General features: G+C 41.8%; 1 protein-coding gene and 1 pseudogene across 4 annotated transcripts in view; both read left to right on the forward strand.

Moving 5' to 3' along the window:
• The window catches only part of ADD2 (adducin 2), a 109,191-nt gene that overhangs the window by 17,622 nt on the left and 71,620 nt on the right, over window positions 1-19,949 (forward strand). The gene's annotated exons all lie outside the window — the stretch shown is intronic.
• LOC118551979 (ubiquitin-ribosomal protein eS31 fusion protein pseudogene) lies at window positions 8,648-9,204 on the forward strand (annotated as a pseudogene).

A 19,949-nucleotide genomic window follows, 5' to 3' on the forward strand; every position in this document is an offset into this window, starting at 1 on the left:
AAAAAAAAAAAGAGACCTCAGAGAGCTCCCTTGTCTCTTCTGCTATGTAAGGACAGTGAGAAAACAGCTATGAACTGGAAAGCACACCCTCACCAGACACCAAATCTACTGGTGCCTTGATCATGGACTTCCCAGCCTCCAGAACAGAGAGAAATAGATTTCTGTTGTTTATTAACTACCCAGTCTATAATATTTTGTTATGGCAGCTTGAACTAAGACAATACTGTACATTTGTATTTATATATATTAAAAAGCTAATGATCACAACAACCCTATAAGGAGGATGGTATTATTAATATCATTATTTAGATGAGGAAAACTTGTTTCTAGGTAATGCTGTATAAATGAACAGTTTATGACTTTAAAAACCCAATTCATTCTTTTGGTTTATTGTCTCCTTTGTTGTACATAGGAGTCAACAGGGCTATTGATATACTTAGAGAATTAGGGAGGCACTATCTTAAGTTTCTGTGTCCTTGCTAAGTACAAATTACACAGCAAATATCCATAGGCAAATGTCCAAAGGGTGTGCATGTTACAGAATTTATAGTCTCTTTGGGTTTCTCAAATCATTTTTGACAAGGGCTATACACACTTAAAATGTTAAAAATATTTATGTCTGATAATTATAATATTGTGATGCAACCTTACAAAGACATTGTGTCTTGTAGTGTCCTTGTGCAAAGCAGGGATTCTTTTATTTTCACTCCTGCGTTTCCTGTAACCTATGAGATACATTGAGAACGCAACCTTCAAGCTCCAAGATGGATTCCTTTGCTAAGCTTCATTTATGTTGATTGGTTTCAAGAGTATGGTGCTCTGTGTTGGTTATCACACTTACAACCTATGATGGGAAGTGGCTGGGGTTCAGGAAAAAGCAACCTACATGATCTAGTAGAGAGAAAGTAGTTCATATGAAGAAAAATCTCAAGGATTTGGGGTTGTTTAGATTGGAGAACAGGTGGAGCGACTACTTTGTTATACTGTTCGTTTTAAAGGAAATATTTAGTAAACTTGTTGGTAAAATAAAGACATAAAGATATATCTTTTTTAAAGATTTATTTATTTTATGTGGGGGAGAGGGAGTGGGGAGATGGGCAGGGGGAGAGAATCTTCAAGCAGACTCCCTGCTGAGTATGGAGCCCGACACGGGGCTCTATCCCACCACCCTAAGTTCATGACCTGAGTCAAAACCAAGAGTCGGATGCTTAACTGACTGAACCACCCAGGCGCCCCATAAAGACATCTTTTGTAATGTGAGTCATTTACCTGGCTTGTAAGTGTGAGTTTCTCTGAAGGGTGGGAGAGGGAGGCACACATTCATCATTATCCTAGTGATTTCTATTATACCTTTCTCTAAAGAACCATTTCTCTCTTTTAGAACTTCCAGTATGCCAAGGCAGACAGTACACCAAACGTAACACTGCAGTCCTTTCTCTAGTTCAGTTCAAATATCCTTGGAAGTAAGATTCTTGCATATAAATGAAAGCTCAAAAGGAGCCCACACCATTAACAAGGGCCTGCCATTCTTTATGTTTCTGGAGAACATGTGTCAGATGTCCTATATATGAAACGTTCACTAGAAGTCCAGCATGTCAAAGCAGAAGGGACCATGCAGACCTTCCAGTCCACCCCTGGAGTTATAGAGAGCAGACAGATGAAGCCAAGAGAAGACAAGACACTGACCCTTCAAGACGAGGCCATAATTACTGGCAAATCCAGGGTTCCTGAAAAGCTGTTCTTCAGGACATTTCTTTCTAAATGTCAATTTCTCCCTTTTTTAATGTCAGAGTTTTCAAGATGCTATTTGGTTTCAAGGAAAAGAGACAGGAAGAATATAAGTTCCTTGCAAGAATCTAAATATGGTAGAGGAGACGGAGCTGAGCCAGGCCTCCATCCATGATGATCCTTAATCCTTATCATGGACATGGAGAAAAATTTACTGTGATTTAAACGTTATTACAATGTCACAAAGTATATTAGTTTCCTAGGGCTGGCTTAACAAAATACTATAAACTGGATGGCTCACACAGCAGATTTATATGTTCATAGTTCTGGAGGGTAGACTTCTGGAATCAAGGTATTGGCAGGGTCATGCTCCCTCTGGAAGCTGTAAGGGAAGAATCCTTCCTTGCCTGTTCCTGCCTTCTGGTGATTACCAGCAATCCTCCGGGTATCCTTGGCTTGCAGCCACATCATTCCAATCACTGCCTCCATCATCACATAGACTTCTCCTCTGTGCTTGTGGGTCCTCTGTGTCTCTTTACATCCAAATCACCCTCTCCTTATAAGGACCCCCATCAGTGGATTTAGTGCCCTTCCTAATCCACTATGACTTCTTAATTTTCTACAAACACCCTATTTCTAAATAAGGTCACATTCACAGGTTCTAGTTAGATGTGAATTTTGGGGAGATACCACTCAATCCAGTATGCAAAGCTATAATGATTTTATGTTTTAACTTTTGCTAAGAATTTATATTTGTATGCTCTAGAAAGGCATGTTTTTTCTTAGTCCAGAGAGAGAGAGAAAATGCACCTGAAGCATTGCTTTCCAAAGTGTATCTGTTAGAACACTATTCTCAAGAAATGTAACATGAAATAAAAGTTTCAATTGTCAAGAAACTTCAGGAGACACTGTATTCTGCCCTCCTCTTGAAGCATCATGAAGTATCTAGGATATAAAAGTTTGAGAAAGGTCCTGTAACAAGGACCTGTGTATACCCTCCCAGTTCCAAAGTTTATTGGACAGGGAGCACTTTTGTCTGTGTCTCTGTATTGGTTAAGGGTTGCCTCCACCTCATGAAAAAGAAACCCATCCACAGTAGCTTAGTCCAATTGGGATTTATTACCCTCATCTAGAAAGTTCAGAGGTCAGAGTCTGGGATTGACACAGTGGTTCATTATGGTACCAATGTATCAGGCTCCTTCTGTCTCTCTGCTGTGCCATGCTCAGCACGTGGTATTCTTTCTCTTGAAAGTTTTCAAACCAGGTACTCCATTTCTAATCTCCCAACTACCTTCTAGTCAGAGAGGAGGAGGAAGTGGTGAGGGAGAAGGGGGAGCATTTCTATCAAGAAACCCGACTTCCCCAGAAATTCCCAGCAGATTTCTGCTTGCACATTATTGACTAGGATTCTATTATATAGTTGTTTCCAGCTTCAGGGAAGGCTGAGAAGTGTAGGGTTTTTTGTTGGGTACATTGTACTTTGGACAAAATTGAGGTTCCGTTAGGAAGGAAGAAAGGGAGGTGATATTGCCTCGGCAGCTGGTTGTGACGGCCACATACATCATTTCCCATGACATTAGTGACCAAGAGATCACCCTTGTTAAAGATGTGTCCACATTGTCCTTCATAAGAGAATGTTTCCTACAGAGTGCTAGGTGTTTTGCACCAGCCTCCAAGTTTAATCCTACTAAACATTTTAGTTCAGTTCAACTCAAGAAGTTTGAAGTGCCCGTACTTATATGGCTCCATGCTACCCTAAGTGCCTTTTAAATTATTTAATGGCTTGATGTGTTCTTGCACTCCTAAGCGAATTTCATTTTCTTTAATGTGCTCTAATGGAATTTGGAGCTTCCCTCTCTATGACCCCAAATCCCTTAAATATATAGCTGCCATGTTTAAAGTAATACATTTAGAATGCATTGTAGAAGCATCACCATTTCTTCTGTCCAACATTTAAAGCAGTGAAAAGACAAACTTCCACTTTCTCAGAGACAATGGATGCTGCCTTGTGACTTAGGAGACTTTGTCAGTGCCAGGGATCTCAGTGATCACTGTTGTGGTCACTTATTCTAATCACCAGGGGCTCCAAAGCACATGCCTCCATTCCCAGGTAGGACCTGCAATGTGAAGCCTATTGCAGGAGGAGCCAAATGGGTCTCCTTCTCTTTTTGGTTCTCCCCCTTTTACTTTGTGTGGTCAGGGAGAGCACACAGGCCAGGAGAAAGAAGGCTAGTTAGTGCAGCATAACATAGCTTAGCCTGAAGAATACAGCAGACCATAATGTCAAAGAGAAAGATACAGAGACATACAACAGATTCTAAAAAAGGTTTCCTTTTGATCTCTGTTTGAATATATGGTGTTTCTAATCTTACCTCTGGAGATAGGTGAGGAGGAGGAAAGGACCCACAGGGTAAGGCAATCAGGTCATCAAACCTGAGAACAGGAATATTCTTTGCAAGTGAGGGCTAGTGGCCTGGGGAAAACAATCATGGAGATTGGGCCATTCTCCATTCTCTGCGACATATACAAGCTCTTTCCTTCATTCTGGGTGCAGGTAGCCAAACTGGGGTATCAAAACACCTGTTTTTCCTTTCAGCAAAAACACATCAAGATTTCTTAAAAACCATTAAAACTCTATGCCATTATACATTTCAAAAAAAAACACAGGTTATACTGGCCCCATATCCAAAGGCAGCAGCTAAAGGAACAAATGCCCTTCTACTATTTTGGTAGATGGCATACTATTCAGAAAAAAAAAATTCAATTTGTAATCCCCCTGAGTGCAAAGGAAATTATTTGTTTATCACAGAATAATGTCTCAGAAAGGTCACTCTGAAAATTCTAAGTGGTTCCCAAGCTACTGACCCATAGATACTGTCTCCAGAATACAAAATGTGTATAGAAGGTATAAGGAGGAGGGTAATGTAGCAAAAGCCAGGATGAGTTTCTCTTGCCTGAGTGACTGTGTTGGGGCATAGTGGATGAGCACATGCCCTGCGGCTCTGGATTTTATCTCAAGACTTGGCTTCCTTGTTTGAATCCATTGTTGGACTCTTAGTTCTGGAGTGCAGGAACCATTTGCTAAACCTTTTTTTTTTTTTCTTTTTGTAGTTTTCTGGTTTTATTAACATAAATATGATGTGCACATAGCTATCTATTCATTTTCTTCACTGTGCAGCCTGGCATTGGGATTGGCAACTCTGATGGCCAGCTGGGCTGCTCTTTCCACAGTAGCTTTGTGGTTCTTGGAGGAGACATTGTCAGCAATCTCTGCACAGTGAGATTTGTTGCACATTATCAGCACTTCAAGCTCCTTGACATTGTGGACTAGGAACTTCCAGAAGCCCCTGGGCAGCCTGTGCTTTGTTTTCTTGTTGCTCCCATAACCAATGTTGGGCATCAAGATCTGGCTCTTGAATCTTCTGTACACCCTATTTTCATGCCTCTGGATTTCTGCCCGTTGAGCTTAATTTTGACATACTGGTCTGACTGGTGCCAGATGAACTTCTTGGTCCTCTTTTTAACAATCTTGGGCTCCAGCAGAGTCTGAGGGTGACTGTGATGCCGAGTGGGGGATGGCTGCCACCTCTGCAGGCAGAGCCTACTTGCTAAACATTTGCTGTCTCCCAGCACTTAGCCCAAAAACTGTGAGATGAGTAAGGACACAGGAAAGAAAGGATGCCCCGGTAAATCCATCCAAAAACATGTGTCTCAGCAAAAACTTTTGGCTCAGATGCTCATCTAGTAGCTACAGGCTGTACTTGGTAGTGGGAAGCCAAGCCCCTAAGGGGACAGTTGCTGTCTTAGAGATGAGTGTGGATGAGACCTGGATTCTGGGCTTGCAGGGAAATCTTAAGGCCAGGGAGCTTGGCGAGTATGCTAGGATGACATAGCTAGTAAACTACCAAATAAAGACCTTGACCCCAAGTATTTGGACTCCCAGGTCAGTGATTTCCCACCTCACCCCAGGCTGCAGGGTGGAAGAGTGGGATTGCCTGAATTAGAAACCTGATTGTCTTCACTTACTAGCTGTGTGACTGAGGACACTTCTTTTCACCTCTGTTGCTCAGTTTACTCATCTTGATGGGACCTACTTCATTAGGGTCATTGTGAGGATGAAAGGAATGATTGCATGGGGTTAGTGCCTGGCCCTGTGAACTGTTCCCTAGTGTTAGCATCTGCCAGCTCTACTATTATCAGTGCTTTTCATATTTGCATCTTCTTTAAGGCCCCACAATAAGAAGAAAGCTGCGTTGTATGGTGGGTACTGAAATTGAAGAGAACCACCAGAGAGACTTACCATGATAAATAATTCCACTACCCGCTGACAAGTGCTGTAAGGCCTCAGAGGAGAGGCCAGTTAATTCTGCTCAAGAGATCAGAGAAAGTGTCACAGAAGGGCTGACATTTGAGCTGGGCCTTACAAAGCAATTTGGAATACTCCCGCTTGATTGGATTCCTTCTTGAAAGATCCTTTTAAGCACAAAACCTCTATTTATTGGGTGCTATTTTATAAGTGATCATTGCAGTTGCAGGCTCCCAGCTCATTATTATTTGAGTTCTGTCAAGGGGATATTTATTACTTACAACTTTTCCCCACCATTTGCATAACCTGTAGATTTAAAAAATAGATTTGCTTCACAACAAATTTAGATTAAACTCGTCCTTGTTTTGGCAATAATCGACATGGAGAGAGATTTATGCAATATATACAGTTAATTTGTTTCTCTATTGGCTACAGATGCTGGACTCAATTTATCTCCTCTCTACAGGGTCTTTTGTTGTCCTTGAATATCCATCTCACATATGTCCCCGAGTGTGTGCAACTGATTAATCATAAAAACGATGACATTCCTTGGAGTAATTGGACATTATATAAAAAGCATCTGCTGTGCTTTCTCAAGAGAGAGGGGCAGGCAATCTCCCAGTCAGCAGAGACAGCTGCTCTTCCTGGGGGGATGTGTTCTGAGGCCATAGTCTGGCAGTGGATGGGGACCTGGCCCTCAGCATGTGGCATTTCCCTGCTTTGTGCTGGGATGTTAGAAATGCCGTGCTACTTTCAGGGATGTGGCCTGTGTCTCAGGAGGAGACCAGCCCCCATTACATCTAAGCACCTTTTCCATATTCTGCAGACCTTCTCCCCCACAGCATATATTTGCTCAGTCTCTGGTTCTGTACTTTGTGGCACTGTCTGGAAAAGGGGTGTGGGAATAAGAAGCAAAACAAAGCAAAACAAAACCCAAACCTATAGCAAGGGGAGGGGAGGGGCACTTTAATAGTTCCCCTTGAAATCCTTAGGTTCAGTTTCATAAACTGATCCAAAACTTAAAAGAAAAAGACCAGAGGGCACATCCAGGTCACCACCGAGTCCTGTTTGATTTTTTTTTTTTTGTCTCCTAAACATTCCCAAATCCATGCACTTTTCACCATCTCCCCTTGGCCTGAGTCCAAGCCTCATCATCCCCATCACCCCATCTGGACATCTGCAGTGACCTCTAACTGGTCTCCCCATTCCCACTTGTGCCCCGCTCCTGGGCTCTGTTGTTCACACTGTTCTTCTTGCTTCATTGTTTACTCTTATTCTTCCTTATAGTATCAGCTCAAATGTCGTTTCCTCTGGCAAGCTGTCTCAAATCTGCTTTCCTAGGTGGCTAAATCTCCAACTATAGGTATTCCTGTCATGGTTGTGTCTCTCCTAAAAAGAAGTAAGCACAGGTACACATACAATTGTTTCTGTGTTACTGGTCAGTACCTCTTTCTTGCAACAAACTGTAATTTCCATATTTGCTAGGATATTGCCTGGTTTTTTGCTCACCAGCCTACCTTCTGCATAGCATATGCTGAATGCTTTTTTTCTCAGTTGAATCACTGACAACATCTAACAACAATGTTCATTTCTTTTCTCCAAGTGTTCAGTTTGGATGGAGTAGATTGAACAGGCCACTCAGCCAATTTTTTTTTTTTTTTAAGATTTTATTTATTTGACAGAGAGATAGAAGAGCACAAGCAGAGGGAATGGCAGAGGGAGAGGGAGAAGCAGGCTCTGCACTGAGCAGGGAACCCGATGCGGGACTCGATCCCAGGAACCTGAGATCATGACCTGAGCCGAAGGCAGACGCTTAACCATCTGAGCCACCCAGGCGCCCCGCCACTCAGCCAATTTAAATCTTTAGTGTTTGGTAGAAAATTCTTCTCAGTGTGGTTTTAATACTACAAAATGTCCAACAATGCTATTGGATTTTTTTTAGCTATTCCATCAGATATTTACTCAGAGTTTTAAAATAGTCAAATACATGTTGTTTGGAATGTTAAGTCCAAATGCTTTCATTTTTCAATGCTGAATGATGTGTAAGCAGATAATATTGTGACCCTAAATTGCCAAATTAAGTTCATTTCATTTATTAAAAATATCAACAAGATATGCAAGCTAGGCTTTTCTTGTTATGTTTCAGAGGTATCTAGTAAGTTTCTTGTCAAAAAAATAAACTCAGAATAATTTCTTGCTTCATTTAAAATATTTATACCAGCACCTTGCCTTGGAACAGGCAGTAAACTTTGTGATGAAAAGCTAATATTCTGGAATTCACTCTCCAAAATATTACAAGGAATTCTGAGATGAGAGTGTTTAAAGACAACGTCTTAATTTGCTTAGCACGTTAAAACCTTGATTTGGAAGGTAGTGCCTCCTTCTTAATAGCTTGTGCTGTCTTTAATGGCTTTAAATAAGCTACAACCATGCTTTTGGAAGGTCTCTACTTCTGGGTTTTTAAAACTAGGTTTATTTAAGGGGTGCCTGGGTAGTGCAGTCGGTTATGCGTCAGACTCTTGGTTTTGGCTCAGGTCGTGATCTCAGGGTCGTGATCTCAGGGTCGAGAGATCGAACCCTGTGTGGGGCTCTGCGCTGAGCGCAGAGTCTGCTTGAGATACTCTCTTCCTCTTTCCGATCCGCCATCTGCGGTGGAACCGCCGCCAAGATGCAGATTTTCGTGAAAACCCTTACGGGGAAGACCATCACCCTCGAGGTTGAACCCTCGGATACAATAGAAAATGTAAAGGCCAAGATTCAGGATAAGGAAGGAATTCCTCCTGATCAGCAGAGACTGATCTTTGCTGGCAAGCAACTGGAAGATGGACGCACTTTGTCTGACTACAACATTCAAAAGGAGTCTACTCTTCATCTTGTGTTGAGACTTCGTGGTGGTGCTAAGAAAAGGGAGAAGAAGTCTTATACCACTCCCAAGAAGAATAAGCATAAGAGAAAGAAGGTTAAACTGGCCGTCCTGAAATACTATAAGGTGGATGAGAATGGCAAAATCAGTCGCCTTCGTCGGGAGTGCCCTTCAGATGAGTGTGGTGCTGGAGTTTTCATGGCTAGCCACTTCGACAGACATTATTGTGGCAAATGTTGTCTGACTTATTGCTTCAACAAACCAGAAGACAAGTAATTGTATATGGGTTAATAATAAAAGACAGGAACTATAAAAAAAAAAAAAAAAAAAAGATACTCTCTTCCTCTCCCTCTGCCCCTCCCACTCATTCTCTCTCTGGCGTTCTCTCTCTCAAATAAATAATTAAATCTTAAAATAAAACCAGGTTTTATTGTTATCTTATTTTTTTAAATTTAAATTCAATTAATTAACATACAGTATATTATTAGTTTCAGAGGTAGAGTTCAGTGATTCATCAGTTATACATAACACCCAGTGCTCATTGTATCACATGTCCTCCTTAATGTCCATCACCCCATCCCTCCACCCACCTCCCCCTCCAGCAACCCTCAGTTTGTTTCCTATGGTTAAGAGTCTCTTATGGTTTGTCTCCCTCTGATTTCATCTTGTTTTATTTTTCCCTCCCTTCCTCAATGCTCTTCTGTTTTGTTTCTTATATTCCACATATGAGTGAAATCATGTGATAGTTGTTTTTCTCCGACTGACTTATTTCGCTTAGCATAATACCTTCTAGTTCCATCCATGTCATTGCAAATGGCAAGATTTCAGACACCAGGTTTATTTAAAAATAAACCTGACAGCCTTTCCAAATTTTACAAATGTATTTGGGATTTTACAAAAGATTTTCTTCTCTTCTTGTATTAATGTTAAATGTGTCAAAGCATATATTCTCCCTTATAAATTACCTGAGTGATTGTAATGTCCAAGAAGCAGCATAAAGAGAACCACAAGTTCCTGCCTTTCTATCAGTGAAACTGAACATTTCCTGTAGAGCAGAAGTTCCTTATGCTCACCGTATCTCATAGTAATCCAACTCCCAGAGAAAAAGTAAAATATGTGACCAGATTTTATTTTGCATGTATTCTTTTGTGAGTCAGACATTAAAATGTACATATTATATGCACATTCCTGTGTGGGAGGACACATAGAAAACCATGCTCTATTGCTCTATTCTTCCTGGCCATTGAGATGTTCAAGGATGATTTTGACTTTAAGCAATTTTGGCCTGATTAATGGACTTTGGAAACTAATTCATCATAAGATGTGACTTTGTGGTGATAATTTTGACCTACTTAATGAAGTCATTAAATGCACAGTCTTGGATTCATGGGGGGCATTGTGCTGACAGCAGCACTATATATATATATATATTTTTTTAAAGATTTTATTTATTTATTTGACAGAGAGAGACATAGCGAGAGCAGGAACACAAGCAGGGGGAGTGGGAGAGGGAGAAGCAGGCTTCCTGCCGAGCAGGGAGCCCGATGTGGGACTCGATCCCAGGACCCTGGGATCATGACCTGAGCCGAAGGCAGACGCTTAACGACTGAGCCACCCAGGCGCCCGCAGCACTATATTTTTGAAGTAGGCTTTTCACTTAACACATATGTAACAGGGTCCATAGCATAAGATTTAATAAGCTTTTACAAGAGAGCATGTGTTTTTCCCTCATGGGAAATGTTAAACATGCACTGTCAAACTTAAATATTACATAACTTAAAAAAAAAACATATTAAGATGTTTGTTTTATACTGAATGTAGCCAAGAGCCTCATTTTTAGGCTCACTAGATGCATGTTCTATGGCAGAGACCCTAAAGCTATTTTGTCAGAGTTTGCTACAAAGCACATCAAGAACTTGAATAGATCTTGTCCTGAAAGGTGAGCTCTGAAGACAGATAATAGCTACTGCATTTTCTTGTCTTTGAGTTTTTGTGGTCTTCCTCCTATCTCATTCACTGTTGTTCTGTAGCCAAAAAGAGTTGAAGGATCAGTAGGTACTAGTTGAGTCTGGCTTGATGTTTCACCTTGAACTTGATCACTTTGGTCACAGTCATCATCATACTTTCTTTTAAAATTCTCTCTCTTAGGGCACCTGGGTGGCTCAGTCAGTTAAGCATCTGCCTTTGGCTCGGGTCATGATCCCAGGGTCTTGGGATCGAGCCCCACATCAGGCTCCCTACTCGGTGGGAAGCCTGCTTCTCCCTCTCCTGCTCCCCCTGCTTGTGCTCTCTCTCTCTCTCTCTCTCTCGGTCAAATAAATAAATAAAATCTTAAAAAATAAAATAAAATTCTCGGGCGCCTGGGTGGCTCACTCGTTAAGTGTCTGCCTTCGGCTCAGGTCATGATCCCAGGGTCCTGGGATCGAGCCCCGCATTGGGCTCCCTGCTCAGCAGGAAGCCTGCTTCTCCTTCTCCCACTCCCCCTGCTTGTGTTCCTGCTCTCGCTATCTCTCTCTCTCTGTCAACAAATAAATAAAATCTTTAAAAAAAATAAAATAAAATTCTCTCTCTTCAACCAGCAGTCCATTTCTCTCTTTTTTTTTTTTTTTTAATTTTTATTTATTTATTTGACAGAAAGACAGCGAGGGAGGGAACACAAGCAGGGGGAGCGGGAGAGGGAGAAGCAGGCTCCCGGCCGAGCAGGGAGCCTGATGTGGGGCTTGATCCCAGGACCCTAGGACCATGACCCGAGCGGAAGGCAGACGTTTAATGACTGAGCCACCCAGGCGCCCTCCATTTCTCTTTTTAACAGTTTAACTATTTCACTTCCCCTAAATGAAACAGTGTGTATAAATAAAGTTAGGTAGGAACACCCAAAACTTAGTTTTGCCACATCAAGAGCTGGCTCCAAGCACAGGTGGAGCTGAGCTGCTCTTGGTGTCTTGTTGGGCCCAGTGCACATATTCTTTGGTGATGTACTTGATAGTACATTTTCATGTGAGCAGACATGAAAACGCTTTACTCTCAAAAAAAAAAAAAAAAAAATTACCAGCTCAGAAATAGAACTTGCCTGTCCCATGATATGTTTTAGGCAGTTCTCCAATCTGCAGAAGGAAAAGAAGTTATGGAAAAGAGGAATTAGCACAAGGTATTGGTAGTCTCAGACATAATTATATTAGGGATATTAAAGGCATGGCTTATTATAGTCTTTCAAATAGAACAGATGGAATCAAATGCTTATAGAATGCCTGATGCATGTCTTTAGAACCTTGAGCATTCTCAGGATAGTTTGAAAACTTATAATACAGACCAGCATCCTCATTTTATTGCTGACTGGAGAGATGTCAAAATTAGTTAATTGATTTGCCTGCAAGTCCACAGCTGGGTTTGCATGTGGTGGAGGAACTGGGATTATGATCCTGGCATCCTGACTCCAGGGTAGTCAGACTGGTCTGAAGTGAGAGAAGAAGGGGAAGAGAAAAAGAAAAGAGAGAGAGAAAGCCAGTAAATGCCAAAGGAGGGCAATAAGGGGTGGTTGCCTAGTCAGAGCTGCAAATGATAGTTAGATTTTTGTAATAGAATTTTTGTAGAGCATTTTTAGGTTCACAGCAAAACTGAGCTGAAGGTACAGAGGTTTTCCGTAGACACCCTGTCCCCACACCTGCTTAGCGTCCCCCACTGTCAGCATCCCCTACAAGAATGGTGCGTGTGTTATAATTGATGAACCGACACTGACACATTATCACCCAAAGTCCATAGTTTACATTAGGGCCCATCCTTACCAGTTAGATTTTAAGAAAGTGCTCAAGCTGGAGGAGGGGCTTGACCTGGCCCTGAAAGGAGAGGGAAGGCCTTGAACATCACCACCTATAGAAGTCTTGCACCACATCTTGGGGGCAGGTTGTTCCCCTGGTGGACTGTGGCTCCCTCCCACCTCTCCAATAACTAGCGGTACTTTGTGAGCCAGTACTAGGGTGAGGCAACCGTCCAGATCCGGGGCAGTATAATATGCAGTGATGCACCATGAACCAGTCATGAAGATGTATCTGTTCCTTCCCTCCCAACAACTGCAAAGCAGAATTGGATTGTTCTCTATGTTGAGAATTGTGCTTTTTTTTTTTTTTTTAAAGATTTTATTTATTTGACAGAGAGAGACACAGCAAGAGAGGGAACACAAGCAGGGGGAGTGGGAGAGGGAGAAGCAGGCTTCCCGCAGAGCAGGGAGCCCGATGTGGGGCTCGATCCCAGGACCCTGGGATCATGACCTGAGCTGAAGGCAGACGTTTAACGACTGAGTCACCCAGGCGCCCCGAGAATTGTGCTTCTTATAGGCTCGTTATGAATGGAGCTTGTTGAAAATATGACTCTCCCTGGAAGTTGCCAGATTAAATGCTAACACTGAACACAAACAGGCAGCCATTTTCCTAAACAAGGTCATTGCTGAGTAATATCACATATTCCTCCCTCTCCTCAGTACCTCCCCCAGCCCCATCGGCTGGGCTGGCTTTGCTCCCGTCTCTCTAACTTTTAAAGTTGAATGCTTAGATATTTTATTCTCATTCTTGGCTAGAAGTTTGTTTCTAAATGTGGCTCTGGCTTCAGCCACTAATTGTTGACATATAGTGTTCTTTTTGTCATTTTCTAAATAATATGCAATTGCAGTTTAGATTTCCTTTGTGAACAAATATTATTTAGGGGAAAGTTTTAAGATTTCTAGGTGGTGGTCTTTTGTTAAAAATGTATTACCTAGTTTTAATGTTTTGTTTTTTTTTTTAAAGATTTTATTTATTTATTTGACAGAGAGATAGCGAGAGCAGGAACACAAGCAGGGGGAGTGGGAGAGGGAGAAGCAGGCTTCCCGCCGAGCAGGGAGCCCGATGTGGGGCTCGATCCCAGGACCCTGGGATCATGACCTGAGCCGAAGGCAGACGCTTAACGACTGAGCCACCCAGGCGCCCCTAGTTTTAATGTTTTGTGGTCAGAGAATATGTCTTTCTCAATTTTTAGGGTTTATTGGAGATTGCTTTGTGTCCTGATTTGTAATAAATTTTTATAAATATTCCATCAATGTGTAATCCGAATGTCTCTAAGACCTCCAGCCCATTTTTGATACACAATTTACCTTTCTTTTAATATGTAATAAAAATGGCTCAAACCTCTATTCCACAAACTGGGGGAAGGTCCATGCATTTCACAGCTTCCCCAAGACATGTTGGGTCGAGGAATGTGCATTTCTTGGTCCACCTCTTAGTTTATATTATTGGTGCTGCTGACCATGACCTTATTCAGACTGTTTGTTTTGACAGACCTGTTAACGCTGAGTATCAAGCCCCTCTGTGACCTCAGTGGCTGAACACAACAGAGATTTATTTCTTGCTCCTGCTGCACATCTTTGTTTTTTTGGGAGGGGGGCAGAAACTGTCCTCTGCCTCCCTTACTTAGAGACTTAAGCTGATGGAGTTGTCACCATCTGGAAATTGCTGGTGGCTGCTGCAGGAGGACGGGTTCTAAAATGCTTCTTCCCAGATGAGCTTCTGTTCATATTTCAATGATCATAAGAAGACATAGGCAGTGCTGAGCTGGAAGTGGGTGGGAAATTATCATCCTCTTCTGTCCCTGAAAGGAGAGAGGAAATAAATACTGGTGAACAGGAGTGTCCATCATACTTGACAGGTTGCCTCCCAGAGGAGCTGCCCTCTTTGTTAATACATTTGCCCTCACTAAACACTGTCCTTTCTCCTTTATTCTCCCAGAGCACCACTAATACAAGGCTCTTCTGCATGTCAGACTTCTAACCAAAGGATCAGGCACACAGAAGGTATTTATAGTATAGGGCTGGAAACAACTTTTAAATTCAATTCAGCATCAGTGATTTTTGAGATTTATTGGCTGTTCTCCATCACAGGGAATTTTTCATTGTCTGTTTCTTTCTGTAGGCCCCTGCTCTTTGCCATGTTCTTGTCCCAGTGCCCCTGCCTATTCTTGCATCTCCCATCTTTCCCCATTTGCTGTTAGTGCACCACTTCTGATTTTTTTTTTTTAGATTTTATTTATTTATTAGAGATAGAGCATGAGCGGGGGGGAGGGGCAGAGGGAGAAGCTGAGCAGGGAGCCCGACGCGGGGCTCAATCCCAGGACCGCAGGATCATGACCTGAGCCTAAGGCAGATGTTTAACCAACTGAGCCACTCAGGAGCCCCCCACTTCTGATATTTTTGTTACTCTCTGTGCAAGGCAGTTTATCCCTTTGTTTCCCCATCTTCTTCCACATTAAGGCTGATAAGTAAAAGGAACTTGTTTCCTTTACCCACAATGTTTCTGACATGAAATGTGTAGGTGTTTTTTTTATACTGACCAATTCCATAATACCAGAATAGTTCAATTCAATTCTGACACTACCTACCTGGAATTAACATCAGATACAATAGGTTAAGGGCTCAGTCCCACAAGACTACACCCACTTTAGATGCCAGTTGCAAGCCTGGGCCTCTGCATACTTCGACTGATTGGCTATAAATCAGAGGAGTTCCCCAACCCTCTTTAGGTTTAATAATTTGCTAGAACAGCTCACAGAATTTAGGGAATTACTTACATCCACTGGTTTATTATATAATGAAAGAATATAGATGAACAGTCAGATGAAGAGGTACATAGAATGAGGTCTGAAGGGTCTCAAGCACAGAAGCTTCTGTCCCTATGGAGTTGGGGTAGGCCAACCTCCTAGCATATGGACTCGTTCACCAACCTGGAGGCTCTCCAAATCCTGTATATTGGGGATTTTTATGCAGCTTCATCACATAAACATAATCAACTATTAGCTCAATTTCCAGCTCCTCTCCCTGCACTGGAAGATGGGAGATAGGACTGAAAGTTCTAGGCTTCTAATCATACCTTGGTCTTTCTGGTGACTAACCCCCATCTTGAAGCCCACCAAGAGTCACTTCATTAGAACAAAAGATGCTCCTATAATCCAGAATATTCCAAGGGATTTAAGAACTCTGTATAGATGTGCCTTTCATCCCTATCACTCAGAAAATTCCAAGGGTTTTAGGAGCTGTGTGTCAGGAACCTGGGTCAAAGACCAAATATTAGAACAGAAGATACCCCTAACGCCCCTAATTCTCAGGAGATTACAAGGGTTTTAAGAGCTCTCTGTCAGGAACTGGGGGCAGAGACTAGTATATATATTTCTTATTTCACATCAAGGGAGGCAGGAACTTACTTTTCATTTTTTTTAAAGATTTTATTTATTTGAGAGAGAGAGAGGAGCGAGCACAAGCAGGGTAAGTTGCAGAAGGGGAGGGAGAAGAGCAGGGAGCCAGATGCGGGGCTCGATCCCAGGACCCTGGGATCATTACCTGAGCTGAAGGGAGACACTTAACCAACTGAGCCATCCAGGCACCCCTCACTTTTCATTTTTTTAAGAGGCCCATCAAAAAAGTTCTTAAACCCAAAACACATGCACAAAAAAACAAAAGAAACCATAAAACCCCTACTATCTCACTCAGGATAATGATGCTTTTCCTAGAATGAAGAAACGTTTTGCTGGACTGTTTGCTTTAACAGGCATTTTGCCCTGCTCTTGATGTTTGCGGTGAAATTGCTTTCTATAATATTAATATTCAGTATACATCTTGTCACCCAAACCTATTGGTTCCTGAGTTTGTATTGTGAGAATGTGAGTATTGAGGGATACATTTAAGTCTAATCGTTCAATCTATTCAGGCTTTTGTACCCTCCCCCCCACTTTTTTAACCTCTTTAATTTGTTATGAACTGAGAAGTATATTAATGTCATCCATTATCATTTGGATCCTGTTATTTTCTCACCAATTCTCAACTGTTTTTTGATATATACATATATATGTGTATATAACATATATATGTCTATATAACTAATATATATGTATCTACATATATATCAAAATACATATATATAGTCCAATACTGTGTTATTTGATGCATAACCTCAGTCATTCAATATGATAATTTCATTGTGGGAATTACTCTCTTCACATATAAAAATAATCTTTGCTTTATCTAGAGGTTTTTACCTTGAATTTTGTTGTCTTTGATATAAATATTGTAACCCATTGTTTGTTTACATTTATTTTTTCCTGGATAGCTAATAATTTTTAATCATGTTGAATGAGATACATATATCTTTTTATAAGTAGCCTAGAGGTGGATTTTGTCTGACTCCCACACATATCCTCTTACAGTCACTTCTTATCTGTGTCCTCAAATCCCTGGCTGCAACATAGTATTGGAATCCATGTCTGTCCCCGGCCATGTTGCTTGCCCAACACTGCAGTCCTGGGACAGATGTAGCATGAGAGATGCTCACAGTGATATATGTAAAATGGCTCTGGCCACTCAAGGAACAACTTCCATATCACAGTGGGAAGGTTGCTAAATTTTCTCGAGAGCACAGAGCCAGGAAGCAGGCAGTGGGGGAGGAATAAGGTGTCACCTTCCATCTGATGAGCTTTTTCTCCTCCAAATGACAAAGACAAGTGCCTGTGTCAGTCACTGTTTGTGCCTCTCCTTTCAATCTCACAGGTCTTGTGATGAGTAAACATTCATCTGTTGTTCTGGCTCTAGTCTAATTGTCAGTCTTTGTTTCTGGAGTCTTTACGAGTTATGATCTGATTTAGTGTGTGAGTCAACATGGGGTTTTAGTGAAAAGTTGGGGGAGAGTGAGTAATGGAGCACTACGTAGACATCATCCTCAACTGGACTTTCTTATAATGTTTGTGAGCATTTAAAGCATTTCTGTTCATCCATGACCAAGTTTTTGTTTTCATTTATAAATAAGTCTCTCAAGTAGTGTTTGACTTTCTTTTTAAATAAACAAGCTGTAGAAATAATTGCATGCCTCTCGGTACCCTGGTCTTCGGAAGCAGATGAATCCAGGGCTAGTGTTCAGCTCAGCCACTTATTAGCTGTGTGTTTCTGAGAAACTTAAATGCTCTGGACCTCAGTTTCCTTTTCTGTAAAATGGGGATAATAATTTCCACTCTAAAGAGTGGTAGTGAAGATGGGAGGCAATCTATGGTATGTTTGCCAGAACTAGCTCTCTGTTGGCCTCACATGGATGTGAGAAGCTGAATCACAGAAGAATTCTTAGGGAGATGGAATCAGAGCATAGGACATGTGGGGCTCCATCCCAGGACCCTGGGATCATGACCTGAGCCGAAGGCAGACATTTAAGGGACTGAGCCACCCAGGTGCCCCTGATATTATTTAAGTATTTCATTCAACTCCTTTTTTTAAAGCAAGAGTGGGGAGAAATAGATCTTTACATGTCTAAAGTAAAGAAAGTCTTAATAAGATTTTCTGAACTAGGTAGCTTGAAAGGCATATGAAGAGTTCTAGACCTTATATAATAAGCTAAATAACTTATCTCAGTACATAGCACTCTATCTTGTCTTATTTGTTTAGAAATTTCAGCTGAATGGGGTGACAGACCTCAGGGGACCGTTACGCTTATACCATGAAGCCTAGAGGGGCATTTTGCAAAAATACTTGAAAAGTGTAGGTCAGCACAGTCCAGGAGCTGTCATAAGTTTTCTGTCTGCTCAGTGGGAGCAGAACCAGTTTAAATTTCACCATAATGTGAGGAGTCTGGTATAGAAACCTCAGCTAGTGCGTGTTGTTTCTATGAAAAAGTAGTTAACTGACACTATATTTCTATATGAACTAGTGTTACCTTGTGCCAAGGATATTTTAGTGCCGCTTGATGATTAGTGCTCCAGGCTCCCGCCCAGCTGGCCCACCCTTTAATCCAGCATTCAACTGCTGCTCTGTGACCCTGGGTTATGCCTTCATGCCTGTCCGCTTCTCCCTCCTCTGGACACAGTGTTTCTTTAGGGCAGAAGTCATTACCATCTATCTGATTATTCTCAGCGTCTCTGCTCCCTTGACAGTTGAAAAAGACTCTGGTTTGTGTATACAGCTTCTTCCCTTGCACTGTTGGACCCTCCTGAGGGGGAAAGCCATGACTGCCTAATTAAGCCTGTTCTCCTGGCTTCTGGAGTAGAAAGTGGGGGAAGAGAGGCAGGGCTTGGAAGGAGAGGTGGGCAGGGTAGGAGAAAAGAAAGACAAACTGAATGAGGTTTAATTTGCATAATAAAGTTGAGGTTGTCAGGGTAAGAGTGAGGGGAAAGGAGCGGGGCCTGAAGTAGGACTGAGTTGAGCTGGCTGGGGCAGAAGAGGAGTTTTGGGCAGTGGGGAGGTTGAGACTTGGAGGAAAAGGCCTGTGGTAGCTGTGTGTGTGAGTGTAATGAATCAGAGAGGAAAAAGGAGATTTTTTAAAGTTCTGCTGGAGACTCTCTATTCTTCCTGCTGCTTGAGAAATCCAAGCAAAGGATTGGAGATATATTAAACTTTGTGTTGCATGAACCACGCCCCCAGGACCGTGCCATCCCTCCAGGACTGATGTGGGTATGCGATGGCACTGTCAGATTAAACTCCAGTCCTACTGGACAAGGACTCAGTTCCTCTTTCAGTTAATCATTATGTCCGTCTGCCCCCAGCACCGTGAGCACTCTTAGGGTTTAATTCAGAGAGTGCGCTTAATTCCCCATTTCTCTGTTCAGATGTCTTACTGTAGCTTCCCTGTGCTGACAAGGATCATCATCATCATCATCATTAGTGGTATTACTAATTATAATAAGACAGTCGCAATAATTGGGAGAGTCAGATAAAGCACTGCAGGAAGTGAAAACCTAACTAAATTCTTTCTCATAATCACTTCAAAATTGTGAGCACTTTCTGTAGGTGATTTCACAGTGTCTAGAATAAGAATTCATTCATTCATGAAAACTCAGCAGATGCACATTAGGCCTTGTATGTATAAGTGGTTCTTCCAGGATTGTGGAGGATAGAGAGATGGGTCAGAAATGGATCTGTAGGACCCTTGGTTTAAAAGGACAGATAAAGCATGTATCCAAATAGGTATAATGCAAGGTAAAGGATGCTCACTTCTGAAATAGGTACTGACAATGTTGGCTCCGCGAGTTCAGAGGCTCAAGCATGTGGGTTGTTTTCCA

Source organism: Halichoerus grypus, chromosome 10, assembly GCF_964656455.1.
Source record: "Halichoerus grypus chromosome 10, mHalGry1.hap1.1, whole genome shotgun sequence".
NCBI classification, from domain to species: Eukaryota; Metazoa; Chordata; class Mammalia; order Carnivora; family Phocidae; genus Halichoerus; species Halichoerus grypus.